This window comes from Protopterus annectens, chromosome 3.part0, assembly GCF_019279795.1.
Source record: "Protopterus annectens isolate FY-2018-M chromosome 3.part0, PAN1.0, whole genome shotgun sequence".
NCBI lineage: Eukaryota > Metazoa > Chordata > Ceratodontiformes > Protopteridae > Protopterus > Protopterus annectens.
In genome coordinates this window covers 432,723,484-432,749,684 of record NC_056731.1, presented here as the reverse complement: position 1 = coordinate 432,749,684, position 26,201 = coordinate 432,723,484, and positions in this window count along the sequence as shown.

The following is a 26,201-nucleotide window of genomic DNA, read 5'->3' as shown; positions in this document are numbered from 1 at the left end:
TAGCCTAGTACACACCTATGAACTTTTAAAGGGAGTGACATCAGCATGACTGATACAGTAGACCAGTGGGTGGGTAACTTATCAAAATACTTTCCCCTACAAACATACACAGTTACACACACACTTATACACCCACACACACATTTGCTAGATCTGAGAGTAGAGCCCCTGCCCATCTACTTATTTGTATTATAGTGTTACACAGTTACCACATGCTACAGCGCTTATTTGACTGACAACTACCCACAGGGGCTGATAAGGGGAATGACATCAGCAGGACTGATGAAGTAGGGCAGTGGGTGAGAGACTTATTAAAATTCTTCTTCTTACTAACATACACACACACTCATTTGCCAGATCTGAGATTAGAACCTGTATCTAGCTAGTGATTTGTACTATTGTGTTACACAGTTATAACACATGCTATGGAGCTTACTGGATTGACAACTAGCCAAAGGTGCTGATAAGGGGAATGACATCAGCAGGAGTGATAAAGTAGAGCAGTGGATGGAAGACTTATCAAAACACTTCTTCTTACAAACATACACACAACACATACACTCATTTGCCAGCTCTGTGATTAGAACCCCTGTCAAGCTAGTGTTTTGTACTATTGTGTTACGCAGTTATCACACATGCTACAGAGCTTATTGGGATGACAACTGGCCAAATGTACCAATAAGTGGAATGACATCAACAGGACTGATAAAGTGGGGCACTGGGAAGTGTTGTGGGTGGGAATGGCTTAAAACTGTTTCACCTACAAGCACACACACACCCTCACTCTCACATACACAACTGTCACACACACACACACACACACACACACACACACACACACACACACACACACACACACACACACACACACACACACACAAAGACACACACTTGGCAGTATTGGGAAAAGAACCCCTACCTCTTTAACTAGTTCTACTATAGTGTTATGCAGTTATCACATGTGCTACAGACCTTATATGGATGATTGGTGTCCAATGGTACTTCCAAGGTGAATTAAAGCAGCAGCTGATGTGAAGTAGGAGAATGTGAAGTGTACTGAGTGGGAAGAGTCTCCTAATAATTGGACCTATGGAGTTACACACACACACACACACACACACACACACACACACACACACACACACACACACACACACACACGTGATGTGATATTATAAACTCAACCTCAGTACTGTTACACAATGGGGCTCACCTTTTATGCTGGCACATGTGACTGTTTACAACTGGTATGGCACTGTCCACAGCAGGACATCACTGTATGCCATTCAGGGTATCCATGTGTATGACTCACTCTGTGTCCCCCTGTCTCTCTCTCTCTCTCTCTCTATATATATATATATATATATATATATATATATATATATATATATATATCACTGTCTGTCTCTCAGTTCCCCACATCTGTGTGTGTGTACGCTCGACATATGTTATCTGTTGCCCATATATATATATATATATATATATATATATATATATATATATATATATAGATATATATATATATGTGTGTGTGTGTGCGTGTATCTCACACACCAGATGCAGATATATCACATATGGGCCACCTACAGCTAGCTGCAGGTAATCCTGTCTGATGTGTGTGTGGGGACAGTTGAGGTGTACATAGCCGTCTGTATGAATGGACATATATACACAATACAGTCATATATTCCAATGTGGGTTCCAACATGTCCTGTGATTCTCTAAGTGTAGGAGCATGCCCAGTGTTACCTTCTATAGTTAGGGTGGACTCCATTCCAGAGATATGTGTACTCCAGTCCAAGGTTTTGTGTGCTACAGACATGCCTCTCAGGTGTACACAGGACTTTCCTCAGGGTACTTGTTTTGTTTAGCAGACATTTTCTGACATATCTGTAGTCTGAAACTGCAATGTATTGTGTCATTACCTAGTGTCAGACATCCTCAGATCATCACAGTGCTTTACCAGAGGAATAGCAGTTGTATGATGCATAGACCAATATTAAGAGGGCAGCTATGTAAATTCTTGCCCAACAAGGCCATTTGTGAGGTGCGGCTACAGCCAGTGTAGTAAAGACACACAGCTGAGTGAACAGTCCAGCAACCTGGTGATATACTGGCTGGGGATCTCCTGCTTGTATGGTATCTTTCTAACCTGAGATGTCATATCCTTGTGTGTGTGCATACCTCTGACCTGTACATTTTTTGGCAGGTTGTTCAGGTGTTTGGCTAGAGGTTTCATCCTTTCTACATAAACTTGTGTTTTTATGGCGAGTTAGTTACATATAATTGATGTGTGATGTTACAGAATAATATAGACTACTGTTTTTGAATACATAGCTTTCAGACAATTCCCACTACTTCAAACCCCTCACCCACCAAGTTTTTCAGTATGTAAGAGTGATATTTACAACAGATGCCTATCATTGTGCCTTTGTTCCACTTTTCATTCTGCCCTTGTCCAGACATCTTGCTGTCAGAGGATGGGAGTTATGGGTGTGGGTACAGAGTGCATTCAACTATGCAGGCATGTCCATTATTTGTAAAAGCAAACATAAGAAAAAGGATTATTGAGAATGATCACTGGCAACAGTACCACAAAACACTTATATTCACAAAAGCCTTGGCACCTCTGCTACAACATCCTTAAAGATGTCAGTAATATGTGCAGCATATTCCACATAGCACTGTGACTTCCAGGTATGTCAGTGGCAGAGCACTGGGTGTCACTGACATGCATAACAGTTGGCACTGCAGTTATCTGCACATGGCCCTGTCAAAGGCAGCACTGTACCTAGGGCAGTACAAGACGGATGCCAGGAGAACACTCTGGCCAGATCCAGACAGTGTTAACCACACATACACATAGCTCATTGACCCCCGCATATTGCGAACAGGCAACATGTTTTCATATGTATTGGTACAGCCCTGCTAATGTGTGCTTTGCTGCTATTTCCATGCAAACATATATTTTATTGCATTTGTGTGGGTATATGGGAGGAGCACACCTGTCCAATGTATACATTTGCACAGACTGTGCTGGTATTTGCTTTACATTTTGGTTCAGTTTACCATACTATTGTGCCCTGTCTCAGGGACTGGAGGCATATCAGTAAAGAGCCCAGGTCAGATTGTACTGGCATACATTTGAGTTTCAGACTTCTTACCCTTCATAGCCTTACTGCAACTGCAGATCCTGCTGTGCTATCACTGTGTGAGTCTGTAGGGGGTTAATTCAACATTGCTGCCACTTGTGTGCCTTTACCAGACATTTCTCTGTGGTATTCTACAGCTGACTTACTGTGTGTGAGGTTATGGACCTCCACCCTGACATCCATGCCTGTGACCTATGACCCCCACTTATTTGTCCCCACACCTGTACTGCAGTGGGATTTGCCACCTTGGGTACTACTGCATAGTGTGTGGAGGACAGTTTTGGCCAGACATTTCCTGGTGGCCAACATAGCTGTCAGTTGTGTGCTGCTATCCCAGTAGGCCACCCCATTCCCTTGCATGCATGCAGCAGTACCATAGATATGCTAGCAGAACATACTACCGCATTCATTTATTGTTAAGAAGAATGATTTACCTTGTGCTTGCAGCAGTTATGTGGACAGTGCTTGAGGGTCACCTATGTTGGATGCACACAGTACACTGCCTATACATGGTAAGTTACAAGTAATCTGATGTGTGTGTCATCCATTTTACTGTGTGTGTGAGTCAAAAACAGGTGTCAGTCCCTGGGGTCCCTACAGTGTCAGTGTGTGTGCTATGCATTGCCTCTTTGCCAAGGCCTGAGCATACTAGGCACACCTCCATCTGCCTACAGGAGCACGCTCAGGGACCTCCTCCTGTGAATCTCTCTGTGCCTGTGGGGACCTTGGCAATGGTGATGGGCTGTGTGGCCCTTCCCCATGCTGTTCCTGCTACAGCTGTTTCTGCAGGATCATATTGTGTAGCATGGCACATACTATGAACATGTGTGCACATGTGGCTGGAGAGTACTAACCAGATATGTCAAGGCAGCAGAACTGTGACTTGAGCATCCCAAACACATGCTCTATAATGATCCTGGTTTGTGAGTGTGCCTTATTATGGTATTCTTGTGTGGGTGTGTGCATTTCTGATGGGTGTCATCATTCATGGCTCCAGTGCATAGCCAGCATTCCTCACCAGATGGGCATATGGGATGTCCCTACTGGCAAATGCCTGGTACAGCTGTGATGAATGCCAGATGTGGGAGTCATGATAGCTTCCACGGCTGCCACCACACACATTCATGATAATACTCTGGGCATTGCACACGACCTGGCAGTTGATGGAGGGGAAGCCCTTGCGGTTTATGTAGACCCTACCATGTTCACAGGGTGGTGCTTTGATGTGGATGTGCATGCAGTCTATGGCACCCAGTACCTCTGAGTATTCTGCTACACAGTGAAAAAGATTGTATTGCTGGTCCTCTCCTTATAGGTGTTGGAGTAGTAAATGTGTTCACCGGCATGCGGTAGCATGGCATTCAGGAACTGCTGGATTACCATGGATGCAGATGCCTGTGAGACCCACATCATGTCCCCAGTAAGTCTTTGAAATGTACCTGTAACTATGATTCTTAAGGCTACACATACCTTGATATCCACTAGGATGGGTTCCCCTCTGTTGGTTCTAGGTCTGAGTTGAGGCCGGCACAGCTCGGTGAGTTGCTGAAGTATGTCTCTGTCCACCTTGTAGTGCTCTACTATCTCCAGATCATGTAGCCACTGGTAGGTTACCCTGGGTCTGAATACTCTTCGCCTCCTCCTCAGTCTGAGTTGGTTGTCAGCATTATCCTCCTCTCCACCCTCAGCCTCTAGCACATACTGATGGATCAAAGCAATGGCAGCACCTATCATTTTTCAGTTAAAATTCCCCTGCATGTTGTGAAGATATGTGAAGGCTGCTAGTCTAGCTAGATAGAATTTTGTAGATAATTCTATCATTTGTAAATATTAATATAAGCCACGGGCTTGTTCTCTTAAATGGAAGAAAATGGTGTTAAATACTGAACATCAAAAATGTAACAACAGTGCACTCTGCTGGAAGAAAGCTAAGTCAAGCCTTGTATGACTGTTTGATCAAACTCGGAGCCATGGTGTCTGAACCAGCAGATTCTTTCTATTGTTTGGAGACCGGAGTTAATTGCTAGATTTTACATATGTAATGTCTTTAATTACTGTGGTTTCCTGACCAGGTGCAAGCTTACTAAGAAATGTTAATGCAGAGTTTTGGTTAGCCTGGGAAACCAGAGAATTGTTAAGAATGATGTAATCTAAAATGAGTCAGCAGGATGTATTATCAATTTAAAAGGACTTTCTCAGAGACAGAGACAGAGCATTTTTGGATTTTGCCTAAAGCTGACAACAACTCACCAGTACTCTGCTTTTCCTCTATATGTAAGTTTATTTAGAACTGTGATTGCTCATAGATAGAGATACAAAATAGTAAGTTTAGTCTAGCTGTTTTTTCTGTATGATGTCAGAATTATTCTACTGTATTATTTTAAGCATTTTGTTGTGATCTCTGAACTCTTGACTACCACTGTGTAGTAAGAAGTATTGTCTTGTGTTTTTATTATTTATTATTAAATATTTTAAACCCTTCAACTGTGGCTGTTTTGTGTAGAGATAATTTAAGCTCTAGAGTACATTGCATGTATATAATGATACTGTACAAAGCCACTCCAAATAAGCCTTGCTGCTTAGTCACACTTACCATTTGGATAATAATATTGTACAGTAATTATTGGACACCTCTTGGTAAGGGCCTTATTAGTAGCTGATATTAGTGGTTGGTGGCAGTGATTATGACCGTATAGCCTGGCAAGAAGGGGCATAGCTGGTGAACCTGTGCCAGCCATCCCCAGGAGTGTCTGTGTGTTTGTATATAACTCATATCTTAAAGAGTGTGTGTGTGTGTGTGTGTGTGTGTGTGTGTGTGTGTGTGTGTGTGCGTGTGTGTGTGTGTCAGCTACTTAGGTAAGGACACGAAACACTGGTTGGACAGAAAGGGTGCTGGAGGTTTTAGCTTGACCACTAGGCTGAGATCTGTAACCTATAGCTGTGCCAGTGGGGAGTCTTATTGGGGAGCTGGAGAGAAAGGGAGAAACCAGCCCCAGACTGACTGTGATCTCCGTGTGCTCTTAAGGGAAATTGTACTTTACTGTGTGCATGTTTGTTATCCTTCCCAATGTGGATGCCCCTCACTGGTGTTAGTGGTGAGGATTGAGGCTCCTTGATTACTGGGCCAGTGCATGGGGATCACATATGTATACACCAATGGTGCAGAGTTTGTGGGAAAACCAGACTGTAAGGTGTTTCTATACTCTATACTGTTGTGCTGCAGATGCTGCCTGTATGATTGGCTGACTATGATACATTCAACCTGCCACCTATATTACTCATGTCTTTGATTTGGCTACTGTAAGTGTTAGAGGCATTACTGGTAATTTGTGCATGATTGCCTTTATTCTGCTGTTGCCTTTTTTAATTATTTTTTACTTACATCTCCTCCCATTTTCAGCTATGCAGCCACCTGCTAGCTGTATTATTATGTGCTTTGCCTGGCCCATTGTAAGTTGCAAGAGTCTCATATTAGTGATTTCTACTTCATTTCCCCTTTATTGTGCTGTTGCCCTTTATTTATTTACTTTTTTACATCTCCTCCCATTTTCAGCTATGCAGCCACCTGCCAGCTATATTACTGAGTGCTTTCAATGGCCCATTGTGTGTTGCAGTATCCCATATTGCTGTTTGTATTGCATTTCCCTTGTTCTGCTATTTCCCTTTTCTTTTCCTATATCCTTCCTGTTTAAGTCCTGGCGCGCCACCCAGACTCATTTAGCTAGCTTTAAACAGCAAGAAATGTCCCTCCCCTGGGCATGAACATGCTCCTCAGTTCATGGACTAGGACTATACAGTCTCAGACAAACCCCCTCGCATAGCTGTGCTTAGCTAAGCATAAACCCAGCCAACGGAGCTCTAATGTGCTTACAGCAAACATGACACACACCCTTTTCATGTTAGTTGCTCCTCCTGTTTACACAGTGGTGTTAGAGCACCTACACGGTTTTTGTGATTCAGTATAAGTCCCCTCATTAATATACCTCACTATCTTACTCCATAGTTACTGCACTACACAAGCACCTTCCTCCTTAACAACCACTGTTCCCTGCCATTGTTTTGATTCTGCTTGCCATTGACTATAATGGCAAAATGCAGGTTTCCCTTAAAATGGACTTTTCTCATTTTTTTTTATTTTCCCCACCATCCCGTTTGCACAGTGCTGCCTTATGCTTAAACGGCCGAGATCGGCCAAAAAAAAAAAAAACATTTATTTTTATAAACCTCAAACACTTCCCTATGCCAATGGCCATATATTTGGCCATTGGCATGGCCAACCACTTTAATACATGCTCTAGGGTATTTCCTGATGGTATCTAAAATGGCAAATTTGAATTTGTGTGTGTTGTCCTTCTTTTTAATATGTCTATATAAGGCATTAGTAGGGTCCTTCCTCCTGATATTATACATATGATCATATATCCGTTTCATAAAACTTCTCTTTGTCTTACCCACATAATAACTTACACATTTATTACACTTAGCCAAATAAACAATCATTTTTGTATTGCAATTCCCTTTTGTAAATTTGACTGTTGGCCTGAATTGATACCCTAGTTATGCCTTATACAGACATATTGAAAAGAAGGACAACACACACAAATTCAGATTTGCCATTCTAGATACCATCAGGAAGGACCCTAGAGGGGGTGACTACAAGACATTATTAAGCTGCAAGGAAACTTGGTGGCAGTTGTATTTGGATGCGGCAACACTACCTGGGCTTAACGATTATGTTTCTCTCAAGCCTATATTGGAGATGAATTAATACAATGCGAATGTTTAGAATAGTATTCATTTTCAATGATACATTAAGCATTTATATATACATATTTATCTTTCCAAGTTATGTGCATCAGATGTACATATGACATTGTGGCTATTTGAGAGTTTGACAGTATTATTTTTCCTGTCAGTATTATATAGTAATAATTTGTACCATGATACAACATGCCTTTCATAGGAATATTCCAGAGCAAGTGTTAGGCGTTATAGCATTTTGTTAACTTTAGATGGACATATATTTTCAAGTATGTATATATGTTGGAGTTTTATCTATCTTTCATACATTTTATATATATTATTATTTCTTTAATTATTCAATTTTTGAATTTTATATAATATTTAGGTTCATTATTGTAGGGTGATAATGTATTTGTATCAATTTAAATTGTTGTATGTGCTGGATAAGATGAGCTGTTTTGTCATTATTCATCGTTATACATTATTATTTTTTATATATTTTTATATACTTCTTTTTTTACAGTAGTGGATTTGTATTTTAAATATTGTTGGATTGTGGAGACTTGGATTTTGTACATATTATTCATAGGTAGAGCATTTCACAGATGTATACAGTTATACATAATGTTGAGCTGCATTTTTAGACATGAACAATGAGTTCAGACGAACAATACTATTATATGCTGGTATAGCTTTAAGAATTTAAAAAGAAAAAATGTTAAAAATTTAAAAGGCTAAATGTTTAATATGAGCCGGTATTTTGGCATCAATTTTTAAATATAAGGCTTACTATCAATGTTAACAGTGTTCTGATGAAGCCCACCTAGTTGTCGGTGAAAGCGCTTAACCATTTTATTTTGTTCTATATCAGTTTATTCATCATTTTTATTCTGTGGAATAAACATCTTTTTTCATACATAGAGGTGATTGGACACTTATTGGTGATATTGTGGCAGCTTTTATTGGAGCTGTCATGGCTCCGTTTTCTTTTTTGCAGAAATGTATTCGGTTAGTAACCGAATACATCTTGGCACCTTACACTGTTCCTGCACAGAGACCTGCCTACTTCCTGGATAGCTAAATCAGCTCATTTGCATGGTTTTCACCAGCAAATGAGCTGATTGGCATACTGCATGGCTTACCATGCAGGAACAGTGTAGGGCTGCTCATACACATCAAAATGGCACATTCATGGATCGCTTGGCAGTCATATTCCGTGCAGGAGCGGCTATAATGCTTCTGCGTGGAAAGAAACAATTCCTGAATCCTGGGGTGTGTGTGTGTTTGTATGGGTTGGTGGGAGGGTGTGTAAATATAATAGTTTATTTCAAGCACAGTTACTGTGGACAAGTGAGCACTGAAAGCCACTGAACTTCAGAGGTGCTGGTGACAAAGGGGTCTGGGGAAATATGCCAAAGGTCTTGTATGTGAGATGTTCAGTATGAAGTCTGTTTTGGGTGTGGATGGTGAAGGCCCCTACACAAGAGAAGCAGTGTATATTTCCTGCATGCTCTTATGGGCAGGCTGCACTTAAATTATTTAATGATTCATATCTGTACTCCTTTATTATACTATAATCTGTTTGGCACAGTGGTGTGACACAATACTATACATTCACGAAAGAAGAAAACTGAAAACTAGTAAGCAATAAAAAGCGGATTGCAACCAGAACTTGCAACCCCATATTGTAAACTGTCAAAAGGTTATCCCATTTACAAAAAAGGAGATTGAACTGATGTCAAAAACTTTTGATGCATGAGATTGAGCTCAATTTTCTGATAAGTTTTTAAACATTGTTTACTGGCACTTATTAATAACAACCACAGTAGAAACATCATTGACTTAAACAAACATTGTAATGTTCAGGGTAAATCTATAATATCCAGTATGATAGACTTCTATGAAGAAGTATCACTAGTATCAGGCTGTCTACTGGTGTAATCTACTTATGTCTGTCACCAAAACCTATTGTATCTGCCCAACAGATGTCAAATATTAATCTGCATCATATGAGGCATCAAGAACTAGGTGACTGATAAAAAATAAACTGTTGTTATTAAATTTCATTATTCTAGTTATCTCCTGGTCAGTGATGGTGTCAGGCAGCAATCTGTACTTGGGCCTACACTGTTTAAAATTGTATCACTTCCTTACCTCAAAACAAATCATGTTGGTTGAGCAAGTATGTAGACAACCTTGAAATTGCATTTACAATTAATTGCTAAATATAATGTAAATGAGTGCATGAAGAACATAGCATACTGGACTACAACAAATGGCTTGCATTTTATTACTGACAAATGTATGATTTACTTTAAAAGCCAACTATTTCTTGTTCAATACATTTGCTTAACACAAATGTAAATTAAATTAGCTTCTTTAAAGATCTTGAAAACTTTATATTTGTTAAACAGGTTGACACGGTTTGTACTCACTCCATGCAACAACTAGGTATTATGATGACAAATCTTACTATCAGAGATCTAGACTGTTTATCATAAATAAATAAATCTTATATTAGATCTATACTTTAGTCTAACAGTAGCTTCTGTATGTACTGCAAGGGACAGCTTAAATCCATTGAAAGGGTACAAAGAATAATTGCTAAGACAATACTTTGACCTTCTAATCTTTGCTATATGGATAGCTGTAAAAATTATAACTTTACACTATGCATTGTCAATATTTCTGAGGTAAACTACTTATATGATTGATTATGATCAATTGTTACAAGTTACTTTAAACATAAAAACAGATCTTTGTTTGGTTTCTCTTCATAATAGCAGTTACAAGCTCTATGCCAAAATCCATAACTGCCAACCAAGACAGAAAAATACGTAGCTTTTAGACTACCAGTTCTTTGGAATAAACTACCTTGATTATTAAATTAAATAATTTGAATACTTCTGAAAATAAGTTAGATCTTTGGTTTGGTGACAAGGTTTTTGATCCTGATTTCCTGGAAACAGTGTTTCTTGATGGTCCTTAGGGATCCAAAACATTGACTTCCCACTCTTATGAAACCTATGAGATATACATTTTGTGGGCATTCTCATCACTGGCAGTGGTGGGATTCAAACATCACTCATTTATGGGCTAGTCTTTCATTAAATTGTCCTAGAATGTTCATTTTTATGCACTAAGAAACTATAGCATCTAATCTGCACTGCAATGCTATGCATTATTACATTTATTTACCATACTAGCTTCAACATCACTTCAAATGCAGTTGCAAAATGAAGTTATTTATGGGGAAAGACATTTTTACATTTTTCTTCTTATCTAAGAAAATGAAAGTGTGTTTTATTGTCCCATAGAAATAATAAAAAGAACTGATTTCATAAAATGACTTTGTGAATTGCATTTTTAACTAAAATAACTTGTTCCTGTGATGATGTAATGCATAATTAAGCAATAAATATGTGCAGCTACATTTTAGAATAAGTCATGCTCAATATACATTTAGAAAAACTGCAAAACCATTTTCAGTTTGACAAAACACGAGCAGAGGAAAAATACATCAGAAGATACAACACAGACTTCCATTTACAGAATAAAGTTTAACTTCATCTCTGTTGCGGCTGTTGATGAAATACGTTAAAGGTGGCTACAAATCTGTTATTTGTTCTTGAACTAATACAGTGTAGTACAGAACTATGAAGTTTAGTACATGGGTAAAGTTAAGAAAATAAAAGCATAGAAAAGAAAAAGAATGAACAGCATATAACTTGTGAGGTAGTGAAACAAGACAGGGAACTATTTTTACATTTCTCAGTTATGGTGCCTTGTTATGGGCATAGTTGGTGATACAGGAACAAGTTCCTGGCTAGTGATACATGGACAGGTTGATTATTTTCAAAGGTGCTAATTGTAATCTTTAAGCAAGCAGAATGCTGTCAGATGGGACCAAAGAGTTTCATTCTCTGACAACAATTTTATATGACTGAGCCTTACAAAGCAATTATCGGGTCAATGGTCATATTCTTGTGGCTTTGCATGCACTAACCATAGTATCTGGACTCAACCCTTGATTAAATTTACTAGGCACAAGATGCTACAGGGCATAGAAATAAAGCTTCAAAATGGGCTTCCAATCATGTCAACTTGAAAGGCACCAAGCCTGTTTTTCTGTCATGAAACTATGATTCATCTCTGCCAAAGAAGGCAGTGTGCCATCCCATACCATTTCATAATACAGCACTGCAACCAGTGATTGCTGTCGACTTGTCAGTTAACTGCAGTGTCAGTACTCAGGCCACAGAAAAAACATGAAATGGTGGAATTTGCATAATGTCCTGTGAATGTGCAAATCATGTCTTAACATCCATGGCTGGACAAACTCAAAAACATATTCAGTTGATGTTCAGATACATATTAGCTACACAGCTTCTCAAGAAATGACGTCTTAAGGGAAATGATAACTACAAGAGGAATGCTACAGCAGCAGGACTGGAAATGCCACTTGCTGTGAGGCCACAATGCCCAGTAAAAGTCAAAAACTGTCATGGAGAAAGTGTGTACTCAGAAGAGGTCACAAAACCCTTTATAGTATTGAAGGAAAGCTATAAAGTGTCAACATTTGGCTAACACACCATAATTAAAGCAAGAACTCAATGTTCTGTTGAAGTATCTCAGTTTGCTTCCTGATTTTGCGTTTAACACACATGCACATAAACCAAATGTTGATGGTTGACAATACAAGCAGGCATAGGTTCATAGTTAAGTACTAAGATAGCTGCTCTTATAGGCCATTTTAAGCCTGGCCAATTTCCCTTTTGGTGTTTGAATTAACCTATCCCCCTTGGTGTTAAACTGACCTTACTCATCCCATGGTCAGTAATTACATATTACCCCTAGTGAGAATAGCTGGGATCATACCATAGATAAGCAATTGTTCACTTCCATCTCCTCCTCTTCTTTTGATCTCACTCTTGGTACATGTTCCAGTATGAAGGTACTGGAATTAATAGCTTACACTACTTCTTTCTGTGTATATATTAATGTATTTGTGTAGGTTTACACTTTATAAATACACATGGATCCATGGCACAGTACAGCAGAGACATCTGGCTGGCTATGGCAGCAGTGAAAGCATGGCATAATGGTCATCAGGTAAGCACATTTTTAGACCATCCTGGAGAGCTTAAGCATCTTTTGTTGAAGTAATAATGTTACACAATGTGTAATCACCACCATATTTTTTAATCAGTATCATATTTCCCACTGTTATGTCTGAGAAGAAAAATCCAGAAAGAAGTTGCTCCAGTATGCAGCCTTGTTGGACACACTGCTACTCATATGGTACTTTATATACTTATGAAAGCAGAAAATGCATGACAGATACTCCCAGTGAATGTTATATGGTGATGGCACTATAACAGGCTGCATTTATTCTACGTTTTTAAGGTATTCACCTTGTTGCTTTATTTCATGGTCACGTGATAGAACCTTTGCTATTTAATGAAGCATGTCGGATATATAAAAAGTCTGAAGAGGAAACACTAATTGGGCTGGACAGGTAAACCCTTATCTAACCCTGTTATTTCATTTGCTTTACAAGTGTTTTACTCATTGAATTATGTATATTTTGTCATTTATTTCTATACATTTATCCATTGTTTACTTAAGTGGAATTGTCCCGAATGCCCTGGCAGGATGAAGATAAGCAACATGGGTGATAGACTTTCATCAAGTGCTACTGTTACTTCCTCAATGAATGCCATAAGGTACAAAAGGTACTATCTCCCCTTATCAAATCCATATAGTTCCACGTTTAAGGAAGTAGGCCCCATATGTCAGTTTGGAAAAGAGCCATTATGGTTCTCACCATGATTTTGCTTGGAATACTGGCTGGGCTAAGGGGTCTAAAATTGTTTTGTTGGATTTTACTCCCTTTCTCCTGATGAACTGGTACAATTACACACTGTCACCACAGGTCAGGGACATATCCACATACTAACATATTATTTTACATGATTGACAGGGGTTGTCACATTTTTCTTGCTTCTCATTAGGAGACCACCAGGTATATTGTCAGGAATAGACAAAATCTGACATTCTGCAATGCAGAAGGTGAAAAGGGACTGTAAAGCCGAAAACAACTAAATCAATTTAGATCCTGACTTATGGGTACTTGACCGGACAGATTCAACAGTTTGGCATTGCATCATGAGACACCTATAAATTTAGAGTTGTTACAAAAACATCTGTAAGATGGATGTCTCGTGTTCACTTGAATACTGAATTAGTAGATTTCGTCTTTCTAGACTTTCAGTAGGCTGCTCTTATTGTGATATTTTCTGCGAATTGAATGAAAAGTAAATGTAGAAATGTATTCTATCTAGCTATGCATTGCAGTTCTTTGTATATTATTTCTGGCAATCTTTATAAAAGGTCATGCAACTGATGTACTTGTACTGAGGTAGTCACTATTTGCAGCAGTTAGTCGATGAAATGAAAATAAAACGTACAGTGCCAAAGCCTTCTATTAAAATTCTAGCGTTATATCCATTAGTATGGCTATAAGCAGATTTGTCATAGTTGAGGTTTGTGGCGGATGGTTACTTAGCACATACCATTGTGTTTATATTACATGAGATATGTAGGTAAAATGTAATGAATCAGAGAAAAACTGTACTTTGTCAGCCATCAGGCATATAAAGCATTAAGACTATAGGCAAACTCATAATAGTTCAGTTATCATGTCATTTTAGACATACATAACAAACCACTATGATGTTCTGACCATGTAAAGGAAAGACAGTGACACAGAAATTGTATGCATGAAAGCAACAGTGACATAAATATAAATGGATGCATGCCAAAATACAAATATTCGCAGTAATATAGTTATCAAGTTATAAGGCCATTGATGACATTACACACATATTACCGGGGTACTTTATATACTTATGTATATAGAAGGAGCGTGAAAGATGCTCCCAGTGAACATTATATGGTGATGGCAATGCAACAAGCTACATTTATTCTCAAACTTTGTAAGGTATTCACCTTGTTGCTTTATTTGGTTGTCGTGTGACTAAAACAACAGAAAACTTTGCGAGTACAGCAGCTGCACGGTCCCAATAAAGATAAATGCACATCAAAAAAGTAGAAAGACCAGCATACAGTGGCACCAAATAAATACTTTAATAAAGTATTCTTAACAAAAAAAACAAACCGGTTTCGGCTGTATGGTTACATAGCCTTCATCAGTGTGAAAATCAACAAATTAAGAAACACTTTAAATACATAATTCAGAGGACATGTGATCAATTAAAGATGCTCATTAAGCCCTGGTTTAAAGAGACCTCCCAGTTTAACAATCCATTTTTTCTCCATAGTGTTTAACAAATCATGCCAACCCAATTTATTGTTTCTGGGTCTCATGATTTTATCAATGATGGCGAAATTAAATATGGCATTTTTATGTATCAGAGTATGCTTATAAAGGGCATTAGTTTCTTTATGGTGTTTGATCTTGCTAAGATGTTCAGATATTTTGAATTTAAGGGGTCTGGAAGTTTGCCCTATATAGAATGCTGAACAGTTGCAACTAGTTAGGTAAATCACCCAATCAGAAGTGCAATTAGCAAAAAATCGAATATCATAGACTTGAGGGGTATTTTGGCTGCTGAAGCCTTTAGTTTTTAATATCCTGGGGCAGTGAACGCAATGGCCACAAGGGTGGCAACCATTTAAGGGATCACCTAACAAAGCAGCTTGGGTTGATTTTATATTAGGAGATTGCCCATGTTTGAAGTGGTTAAAAAAATGCAGCAAGATTTTTACCTTTCCTGAATGAGAAAAGACATCTATCTTCCTACAATTCACTCAGTCTGGTGTCACATGTCAAGATATTCCAGTGATGTTGTACAATATCCATTAGTACCTTGGTGTTGCATCCATAAGTGGTTATTAATCTGGGGGGCCCACCACCTCTATCACCATTGTCTTTGTAAAGAAAAAGGTTCTCATGCTCCATATTATCTACCACCTGTTTTATATGTAAGACTTGACCCATTTTGTAACCTCTGTCCCTAAATCTAAGAACTAAATCATCCCTAAAATGTGTATAGGTGTTTCTATCGGAACAAATACATTTCATTCTCATGAACTGAGATTTAGGGATGTTCTTACAGATATGGGGAGGATGGAAGCTGGTGGCATGGAGAAGCGAATTATTTTCGGGAAATTTCCGATAGACTTCAGTGGTCAACATGTGGTCAAATGCTCTGGAGACCAAAACATCCAAAAAATGATTTTGTTTTTGTCATAGTTGACCTTGAATTCAATTCCCCATTTGTTCTCATTTAAATATGTGATGAATCCCAAAAGGTATTCCACATCCAATCTCCACACCAACCGGCAATCATACAGATATCTCCTCCAGATATCCATTTCTTCTATGTATACGTTATGGGAGTTATCATAAATAATTTGTTCCTCAATATAAGCCATAAATAAGTGTGACTGAACCTTTGCCATTTAATGACGAATGTTAGATGTATAAAAATCTGAAGTAGTCCTTGCACAGAAAGAATGAATGAAATAAATGGAATTCGTGGGAACAATGCATGCCAAGTAGTGTTCAGGAGGAGGAGAAAGGTTTAAGGGAATGCAGGAAATCAGTAATTTATGTAATATTAGACTGATGATAGTTACAAAGAAGGAAAAGTTATGTGATATATTATGCACGTGAAAGGAAAAAATATTAATATGGCTTGTTTTCTTTCCTGTTAAAGTATTCTTGCCATACCCAAGTATAATAAAAAAGTAAGAAAAAAATGAACATTCTCTTTTTTAAGTCATAAACTGAAGATTATTTTTATTTGTTTGTTTCAGAACAGTTCCCCATGTATCAGACTAAGTGCACTCCACTCTTGTGTAGATCCATCCTATTAGTATATGCTGAGAATGTAGAAGGTCCCTCCAAGACATCTTTGAGACACTCCTTTGTGTGACTAATAAGTGTAATTTTGGAGTTTGCAGAGGTGTAAAACACTCAATGGGAATAGACAATGTCTTGTTAATTACCTGCACTTCCAAAGAAGAAAGGTATAGCATTCCATCTGGTTGCACATCCTAATCCAGCTTGATATGCCCCAAATTCCCTCTGTTTACCATCATATTCCAGCTAATAACTGAATGCCAACATTTGGGTTGATCTTCAGATGCCATCTTTGGTGATAGAAATTTTGCTAAACAGAGGTGCTGCTCATCTTTAATCTCACTATATGCTGTTACAGATTCAAGAGGGAAGACCTTTTAAGATGACTCACCCCAATGTGAGCAATCAAAGTGCCATTATTACTTTTAATTCTTGTCAGACTAGCTGAGATGTTGCTAATATTGGTCCATGATAGGCATGGCATTGTCAAATGCTCCCTGAAAAGTCCAGTGAGGTGTATGTCTTTTTCACATATGTGGGGGTTGCTGGGATACATTGTTTACTTTATGGGTTTTCAAGTCTGATGATGTTCAGTTTTAACCAGAAGCATTTTGTTATTACTGACTCTTCCTATGGCCACCACACAGTCACTGGGTAGGTGCCACTCACTACTGTAATTAACAAGTCTGTGTAATGTGCTGCATTTATTAAGTCCTGATTTTATTTAGCTTATGGCTTTGGAAAGAACAGCTGAGGAATTTAGAAACTTTCAGTTTAAATGTGGTTTATGAACATTACAACTCAAATGGAATCAATGTTAGACTGTTGTATGAGCATTTATTCAGTATTTAAGATATTTACTTATTTGTTCACTCTGTGTATACCTGGTATGTCTTGTATCAAGTTAGTGTTCTGTGGCCTTCATTGTTTGTACGATCCATTTCCTTGTACTTTGTGTCACTTTTTACCTGTGCACATGATGATGGATAAGCAATCTGCCATTTTTTTGCTTTTTGTTTTATGTGATAATGTTTGATACACAGTGCAAACAGATCATTTACTACACCAAACTCTTACATCAGCTTGTTTGTTTGTTTGTTAACTTTAGTTAGGTCTGCTGCATTCATGAAGTGTCCCAACACCGTGTGCTTGCCATTTCCATAAACAGTGCTACATGCGAATTTCACCTGTGAATATCACCCCCGGTCTATACTCCCTACCAGAACCACACATTCAACTGTTTGAACCTAAATGAAAAGAAAACTTAATCTATAGTGTATGTCCTACTCAAGTTTCCTCCTTATCAATTTACCAATGACATTAGTGTAGTCTGTATATCTAACTTGTGGCTAGCACACTTGTCGGACGCTATAGTCTAGGTCCCCATTTTCCTCTTACAATCAGATTACCATCCTTCTACCACTGCTTACCTAACCCATGGGTATACGTCCTGTAAAAGCATTATACCCTGTAATTTGTTATTCAGCTAAGAACAGACACAATCTGTATTTAATGCTTTATGAATAATGACCTGTTCTCTGCTTGTAGCTGATTGTTTTTTGTTTGCAGTTTGCCTTTTGGTTGTGGATTACACCCCCCTCCCAAGTACAGCTTTTGCATAGAGTTTATTTATAGTAGAAATGCCCAAGGTGCCATTTTTAACTTTAGTTAGGTCCACTGCATTCATGAAGTGTCCTGACAGCTTGTACTTGCCATGTAAGTTTGTTTTGTTTTAGTTTTACAGTGAAATGTTCTATATTTAGTCTGCTAGCAATGTTTTCAATGCTGTCTAGATGGCTTTACCTGGTCATACCTGCTCACGCTACTTGTACACTGGTACTGTTGTGATTTGTGCGAGCTGTGTAATTTACCTAGTTAGGTTTTTTACTAAAAGCATAAATAACAATGAGGGATGTTTTAACTGACTGGATATTAGCTGGTATCTTATCTCCAGAAGGTTTTAAAGTTTAGTGCTTTCTAGTCTGAAACCTGTAACTAACGCTACTTGAATAGTTTTGTGCACTATAACTCCAGCTATTTTAGTCAGTCACCACTGTCTGTTTAGCTCATAATGCATAGTACTGCTGCCAGTATTATTTAAACAACTGGTTTAACAGTTGTTATTTCTAAAACTGCAGCTACTTGTCAGTTGACATTCTACTGTACAATTCATAATGCATTTTACCAGTATTATGTATGCATTAAAATGGTACTATTGACTATTTGTTAAATACAAGTGTCCTTTGTTAATCGTTTATTACCTAACTGCTCACATACTGTATGAGGACGTTTACTACAATTGTTATTTCTGCTATCTTTAATATGTACTGTCTACAGACCCTCTAATAGTTTCTGTCCACTTCTCTGTATACCTGTATAACTATCTTGGCCTCCCCCTCTCACTTCCCAGTAATTTTTACTGTTAATGATTTCATTCTTTCCCTTAAAGTTCCATAAACAGTGCTACGCATGAACTTCATCTGTGAATATCATACCCGGTTTGTACTGCTTACTAGAACCACACATTCAACTGTTTGAAACTAAAGGAAAAGAAAACTTCATCTATAGTATATGTCCTACTCAATTGTCCTCCTCATCAATTTAGCAATGACATTAGTGTAGTCTGTATATCTAACTTGTGACTTTCACACTTGTCGGAAGCTATACTCTAGGTCCCCATTTTCCTCTTACAATCAGATTACCATCCTTTTACCATTGCTTGCCTGTATTTAATGCTTTCTGAATACTGACCTTTCTCTGCTTGCTGTTTTTTGTTTACCTCAGCTGCTCAGTTTGCCTCATGGTTCTACTCGCTCTGGTTGCCCTCACTTCACTCAGGCTCACTCTGCTTCCCTACCCTACCCCCATTCCTAGCCACCACTAATTATCTATCACCAATAACATCACTGGACACAATTACCTACCATCGCCCCCACTCATTCCCACTACTCCAACCTACGCAATCTTACTTCACTGCTTACGTCTGCCTCTACCTCTACTCTGCATAACCCAACACTTTTACTTTTCCTTTTTATCCACTCTGCTTTCTTATTCCTGCTACTACAATCTACCTCCACACATACCACCTTATTTACATCACCACCACCTTCCTATATCCAATCCTTACCATCATATGTCACTGCAGTTAACTACTCCAATATCTTACCATCTTTACTGGTAATCAGCACCCTAAACATCACCAAGCTAAGAGAAACCCCTCATTAGTAGCAAACTTAAATTATTCCATTCACATATCTCTAAACCATTTTCAAAACATAATCATCCAAATACTATTCTTGACTGTCTCCTTACCTTAGCACAATGCGGAGATATTTATCCCAATCCTGGTCCACAAAATCCTCTGTTCCCCTCCTCGTGCCCAAAGAATCAACACCTTTGTCTAATAACAATAAACACTCACAGTATTTGTAATAAAAATCATCAAAATTCAGGCCTGGCTAACTACTCATTCCCCGATATTGTAGCAGTAACTGAGACATGGCTCAAACTACATACTGCTGACACTGAAATATTTCCACCAGGGTATAACATCTATCACTCTGATAGACTCCACAAAAAAGGTGGTGGCATATCATTAATTTATCAAAACTCTTTAACAATTACAAGCTACCCCAAACCCATTCCTTCCTTCGGTAACCTTGAAGTCCTACTTACATCCCTTCATATCAACAACAATAAACAACTATGTATTGCTGTACTTTGCATTCCCCCAGGATACAGTAATCACATTCTTGAAGATTTCTTATCCTGGATAAACCACAATAGCTCACAAGAAACCATTGTTCTGGATGACACCATCAATTGGCCAAACCTAACCTCTAACTCTCCAGTCAACAGTATAAACCTACACAGCTTATTACAACACCTACTCAAGGTTATCTCATAAAATTTAGTGACTATGACAATAGATGTATTGATCTGCTATACCTATTTATGGAATTTAAAATGGAAAACAACATGTTTTTGTTTAACCATTGTTATTATCTCCAAAATTATGGTGTAACTATGGACCAATAGTTACGCCAATATGGTGATGGAGTGTTGGAAGGATCAGGCTATAATCAACTGTAAACGTTTTAAGAGTAATGTTCTTTTGTATTGACAGTTTGTCGATGATATCTTTTTATATGGAGAGGTGACACTGATGAACTAGCTCTGTTTTTTGAATGTCTTAATACTTTTACCACCTTCTTAAAATTTGCTATGCGGAATTCATATGTTGAAATAAATTTCCTAGATATAAATATTAGTAGAATGCCTGATGGGAATATAGTCACAGGAGTCTACAGGAAGCCATGCCACAGAAATACATACTTCCATAGATGTAGCATGAATTGTCGGCATATTTTTCAAAATCTTGTAAAAGGGCAGGGAATGCAGACTTCGTGTAGATGATGATGAATTTAATGATGAACTCCACAATTTGAAAGATAGGTTTCTAGAGAGGAATTATAGGAGTTCTGATGTTATTAGAACACTAGAAGAAGTTAAACATTTAAGTTAGAGAAGTGTCAGACGTTAATTTTCTGACAGTAAAACACCTCAAACCACTACTAGTAAGGAAGCCTGGAAAGCTAAGAACTTTTTAGGTATGTCTATACATTACAGTAGTAATTGTAGTGATATTACTAATATTACTAATAAACATTGGCCTTTGTTAATTACCAAAGCCCGGATTAAGGAAATAATTGGTGAAAAACCCAGGTTTTGGTACAAAAATAAAAAATCCATCAGGGATATGTTATGTTATCTGAGAATCATTCCCCCAATTGATGTGACATCTTTTAGCTTGGGAATGAGACCATGTTCATCCTGCAATTTTTATAGTTACATTATTATTAGGTCTGAATTTGTACATCCTGTTACCACACAATTATTTAGATGTAATGTTTCTGCGAATTGCAGAACATGTCATGCGGTTTATTTAGCATGTTGCTAGGCAAGCAGAGCATTTTACTTGGGTAAAACCAACAGACCATTAAGAAATCATATTAGAAGAACATTTATATAATATCAGAACTCATTCCTTCAATAATACATTAGCTAAGCACACTATGGATAATAATAGTGACCATATGTTTGGATTTATGGTAGTTGGCGTAATTTATGAACGTGATCGTAAGGGTGATATTAGGAATTCTAGGGAAACAATAGAAGCAAAATGGATCATTAAAATGCAAGCACATAAAGGAAAGGGGTTAAATGGTAGGATACCTTTAAAACCATTCTTGAAAGCTGGAGGGTTGCAATGAATAGGAACAGGAAATAGGATAAAATAAAGCAATTTTAATTTATGTTATTTAGTTGTGAAACAATCCCCGGGATTCATGAAGCTTGTGCCACACGCCGGAGTAGCGTCGGTGATCTAGCACCAAATATGGCCGTCGAGCGATTCAGGTAATAGCTGTTTCCACATGCACTACTAGCATACGCCAGAGCTGCGCAGTTCACGGCGCTTGTATGCTAATTAACCCATATACAGCAGTGTAGCATGCAAATGAAGGTATTTAGTGATTCATGAAGTAGTGCAGGTGTAGTATAAGCATGCAGAAATGTAAACCAAAAAAACTGTTTACATTTTTCAAACAGAACATCGGAGCCATGAAAGCGGACCAAACTTACGTATTACAATGTCAACATATGCCAATGGCTAAATATACAGCTAATGGCATAAAAAAACACGCACAACACATAAAAAATAACATTTAATGTCATGGCCACACTAACGCAAAGTACAACCGCAGTGCATGGGTGCGCAAATGGGAACAAAAGGAAATTATATTTAGATGTCATAAAACTGCAATGTAACACAAATCATGATTTCACCATAATAGTCAATGGTACGCATGTTACACCACAACCAAGGTTCAAGGGTCGCTAAGGGTCTGTGATAGTGTTCCGTGCAGTAACTAGGAATTAGTAGTCAATGCCATGCAAATGAGTCAAGTAATACTGAATCGCAAATGTTCCGCTGGCATAAGGATGTACCACACGGTGCAGTGGTACAACACCGAGGAGTGGCCTGCAAGTAAACATGACATCATGAGAGATGTGCATCGCCGTAGCTGTAAGCACATTGGAGCATTGGTAATCCAGGTTGCCTGTTGCTAAGCAAAGCCGCAGGATAGGGGTGTGTACCTAGCCATAGCTATGCTTAGCTGAGAGCACACAAGGTGACCGAAAGTGCATGTGAATGTGGATGAAAACATGCTCAAAAGCTGAAAACCGGGTGCGCACGGTGCCAACTTAGGTGAAACAGGAAGGTTATGGGAAGACAATAAGGAAATGCTGCAGAATGGTAATTGGAGTACAAATGAGTAATTAACACCTAGAAACTCACAGTGGGCCATAGACAACAGCTAACAAGGCTGCTAGCAGCTACCCGCAGAACAGGAAAGGGGAGGTGCCATGCAGCAAAGAAAAGAGAACTGTCACAGCAGAACAAAGCAAACTTGCTGTAGGTCAGCTATATATTCATTTCCCAACACAATCCTGGGTTGTGAAAGCACAAAACAAGAAAGGCGGCAGCTGGATGCACGCCTGACAATGGAAGGTGAATCGGGTTAAAAATAGAAGCAAAGGGCAATAGATGAATCACTGCAGACAAGCGTAAGTCAACACCAAAGGCCCCACAATAGCAGTACCTGCTGTAAAACCAATAATTAAGATACACTGTACTGGAATAGCACAAACACACCCAATTACACCAGCATCATCCATTGCACAATAATATAAGGTGTGAAAGCCCCACACACACTTGTGTATTCCCAGACACTCTGCACCATTGGTGTATACAGACAGGGAACTTTTAATATGTATATGTTAGGGGCTGCCATAGCTTTGATTCACCAGCATGTATTGGAGACTGATGGTGGTGTGGAGGATGATGCTGACAACCATCTCAGGCACCGAGAAGGAGATGAGTGTTCAGACCCAGGATAACTTACCAGGGGCTACATGATCTGGAGATAGTAGAGCGTTACAGGGTGGACAGGGACATCATACAGCAACATGTTGAGCTGTGCTGGCCATGCCTCATAGACAGAAGTAACAGAGGGGAACCCATCCCAGTGGACATGAAGGTATGTGTAAGCTTGAGAATACTAGCCACAGGTACCTTTCAAAGGCCAACTGGGGATATCATGGGGATCTCACAGGCATCAGCATCCAGGGTACTCCACCAATTCCTGGATGCCATGTTACCACATGCCAATGAGCACATATACTTCCTCCAAATGCAGGAGGAGATGGCCAGCAATATGCATCTCTTCCACCATGTGGCGGACTACCAAGAGGTACTGGGTGCAATAGACTGCACACACATACACATCAAGTCACCACCCGGTGAGCAGGGTAGGCACTACATAAACCACAAGGGATTCCCCTCCATCAACTGCCAGGTCATGTGCAATGCCCAGGGCATTATCATGGATGGGTGTGCTGGCAGTCCTGGAAGCTATCACGACTCCCACATCTGGCATGCCTCACAGCTGTATCAGGTATTTGCCAGGGAGGGACATCCCATATGGCCACCTGGTGGGGGATGCTGGCTATGCACTGGAACCGTGGATGATGACACCCATCAGAACTGCACACACAGCCATGCAAAAACGCCATAATGAGGCACACGCAGAAACCAGAATCATCATAGAGCGCATGTTTGGGATGCTGAAATCATGGTTCCGTTGTTTGGACATATCTAGTGGAGCCTTGCAGTACTCTCCAGGAATGTGTACCCACATCTTCATAGTATGTGCCATGCTACACAATATGATCCTGCGGAAACAGCTGCAGCAGGGACAGAATGGTGAAGGCCCTCACAGCCCATCACCATTGCCAAGGGACCCACAGACACATGGGGGCTAAGACCATGAACACCCTTTGCTAGCCCCAGTAGGCAGACGGAGGCGTGCCCAATATGCTCACGCCTTGGAAAAGATGGAACGTATAGCACACACACGGACAGTGTAGGCACTCATGGACTGAAACTCTTCTCCACCTACACACACAGCAAACATGGATGGCACACACACACGACCACCTGTAAATTGTCATGTATGGGTGGTCTACTGTGTGCATCCTACATAGGTAACCCTCAACTATTGTACACACAACCGCCATTGGCACAAGATAAGTCAATACCTGAACAGTATATTAAGCTATCAGCATGTGTTCATACTGTATGTACAGGTTCATAGATACATAGGTAGGTACATGGCCAACAGTCGAGACCACTCATAAGCATAGGCAAAACGTGTCTGCTGTCGCCACCCCATCGATCAACTAACTGTCCCTCTGTGGAGCAGAGCCACTTGCGGGATCCCTGGGGTGTAGCTACTGTTCACCACCCACTCTGCAAGGATTCCCCGGAGTGTTAGTGAGGGGTTTTGTATAATGTAATAAGGGATGTGTTTCCAAATAATGGGGAGTATCCCTGACAGGAATCTTCACAGATGTGTACATGTTACATAGTATACCTTGAACACAGCTTGCATAAATAGGTAGTTCTCCACAGAATAATAAACATGTGGAACACACAACTGCTGAAATGTGCATTCATCACTCTTGCACTAAAAGTGCCTGCTCTGAGAGGTAAGATATCACTGCCAGGATTAGAACACGCAACCATGTACACATTCATCACAATAACATACCACTAAGCTACCTGAAATGTACCAATGGCAGTCGTCATACTGACAGGATAAAACACAAAAGATAGGAATGTGCTGAAATAGGATAAACCGGCATGTACACAATGAAAGGTGTATGTTTTATATATATGTGTATACATATATATATATATATATATATATATATATATATATATATATATATATATATATATATAGATATATAGATATAGATATATATATATATATATATATATACACACACACAATCATATATATATAGAGAGAGGGAGAGAGAGAGAGAGAGAGATATGTCGATATATGGGGATATACATATATATATGTAGATATATAGATAGATTAACAACATCTACATAACCATGGAGGTACATATAAATGGGATACCTACCACATACTGACTGCTTTACATACCGACGCACGTAATCCCGAGGCTTAAGGTCCGAAAGAACACAGCACCGAAACACCAGATGCGCGAGGTGTAATCTCACAATGTTAATGGACAGTTAGTCAGTGCTTCTGGTGTTGCAGTTTGGGTAGGTTACTGTGTGTACCTGTGTTTCTTAGGGCTGTAGTGTGTGTAAGTGTGTGTTCTGTGTGTGGTGTGTTGTTGGGGGACTGTAATGTGTGGTTGTGGGTTAGCTTTGTGCATCTGTTTGTGCGACCTAGGATGTAGAATCTTAAAGTAGTGGGTGGTGTGTGGGGTGCAGACACCTACATGGGGTGTGTAGGGGGGCTTGGCCACCT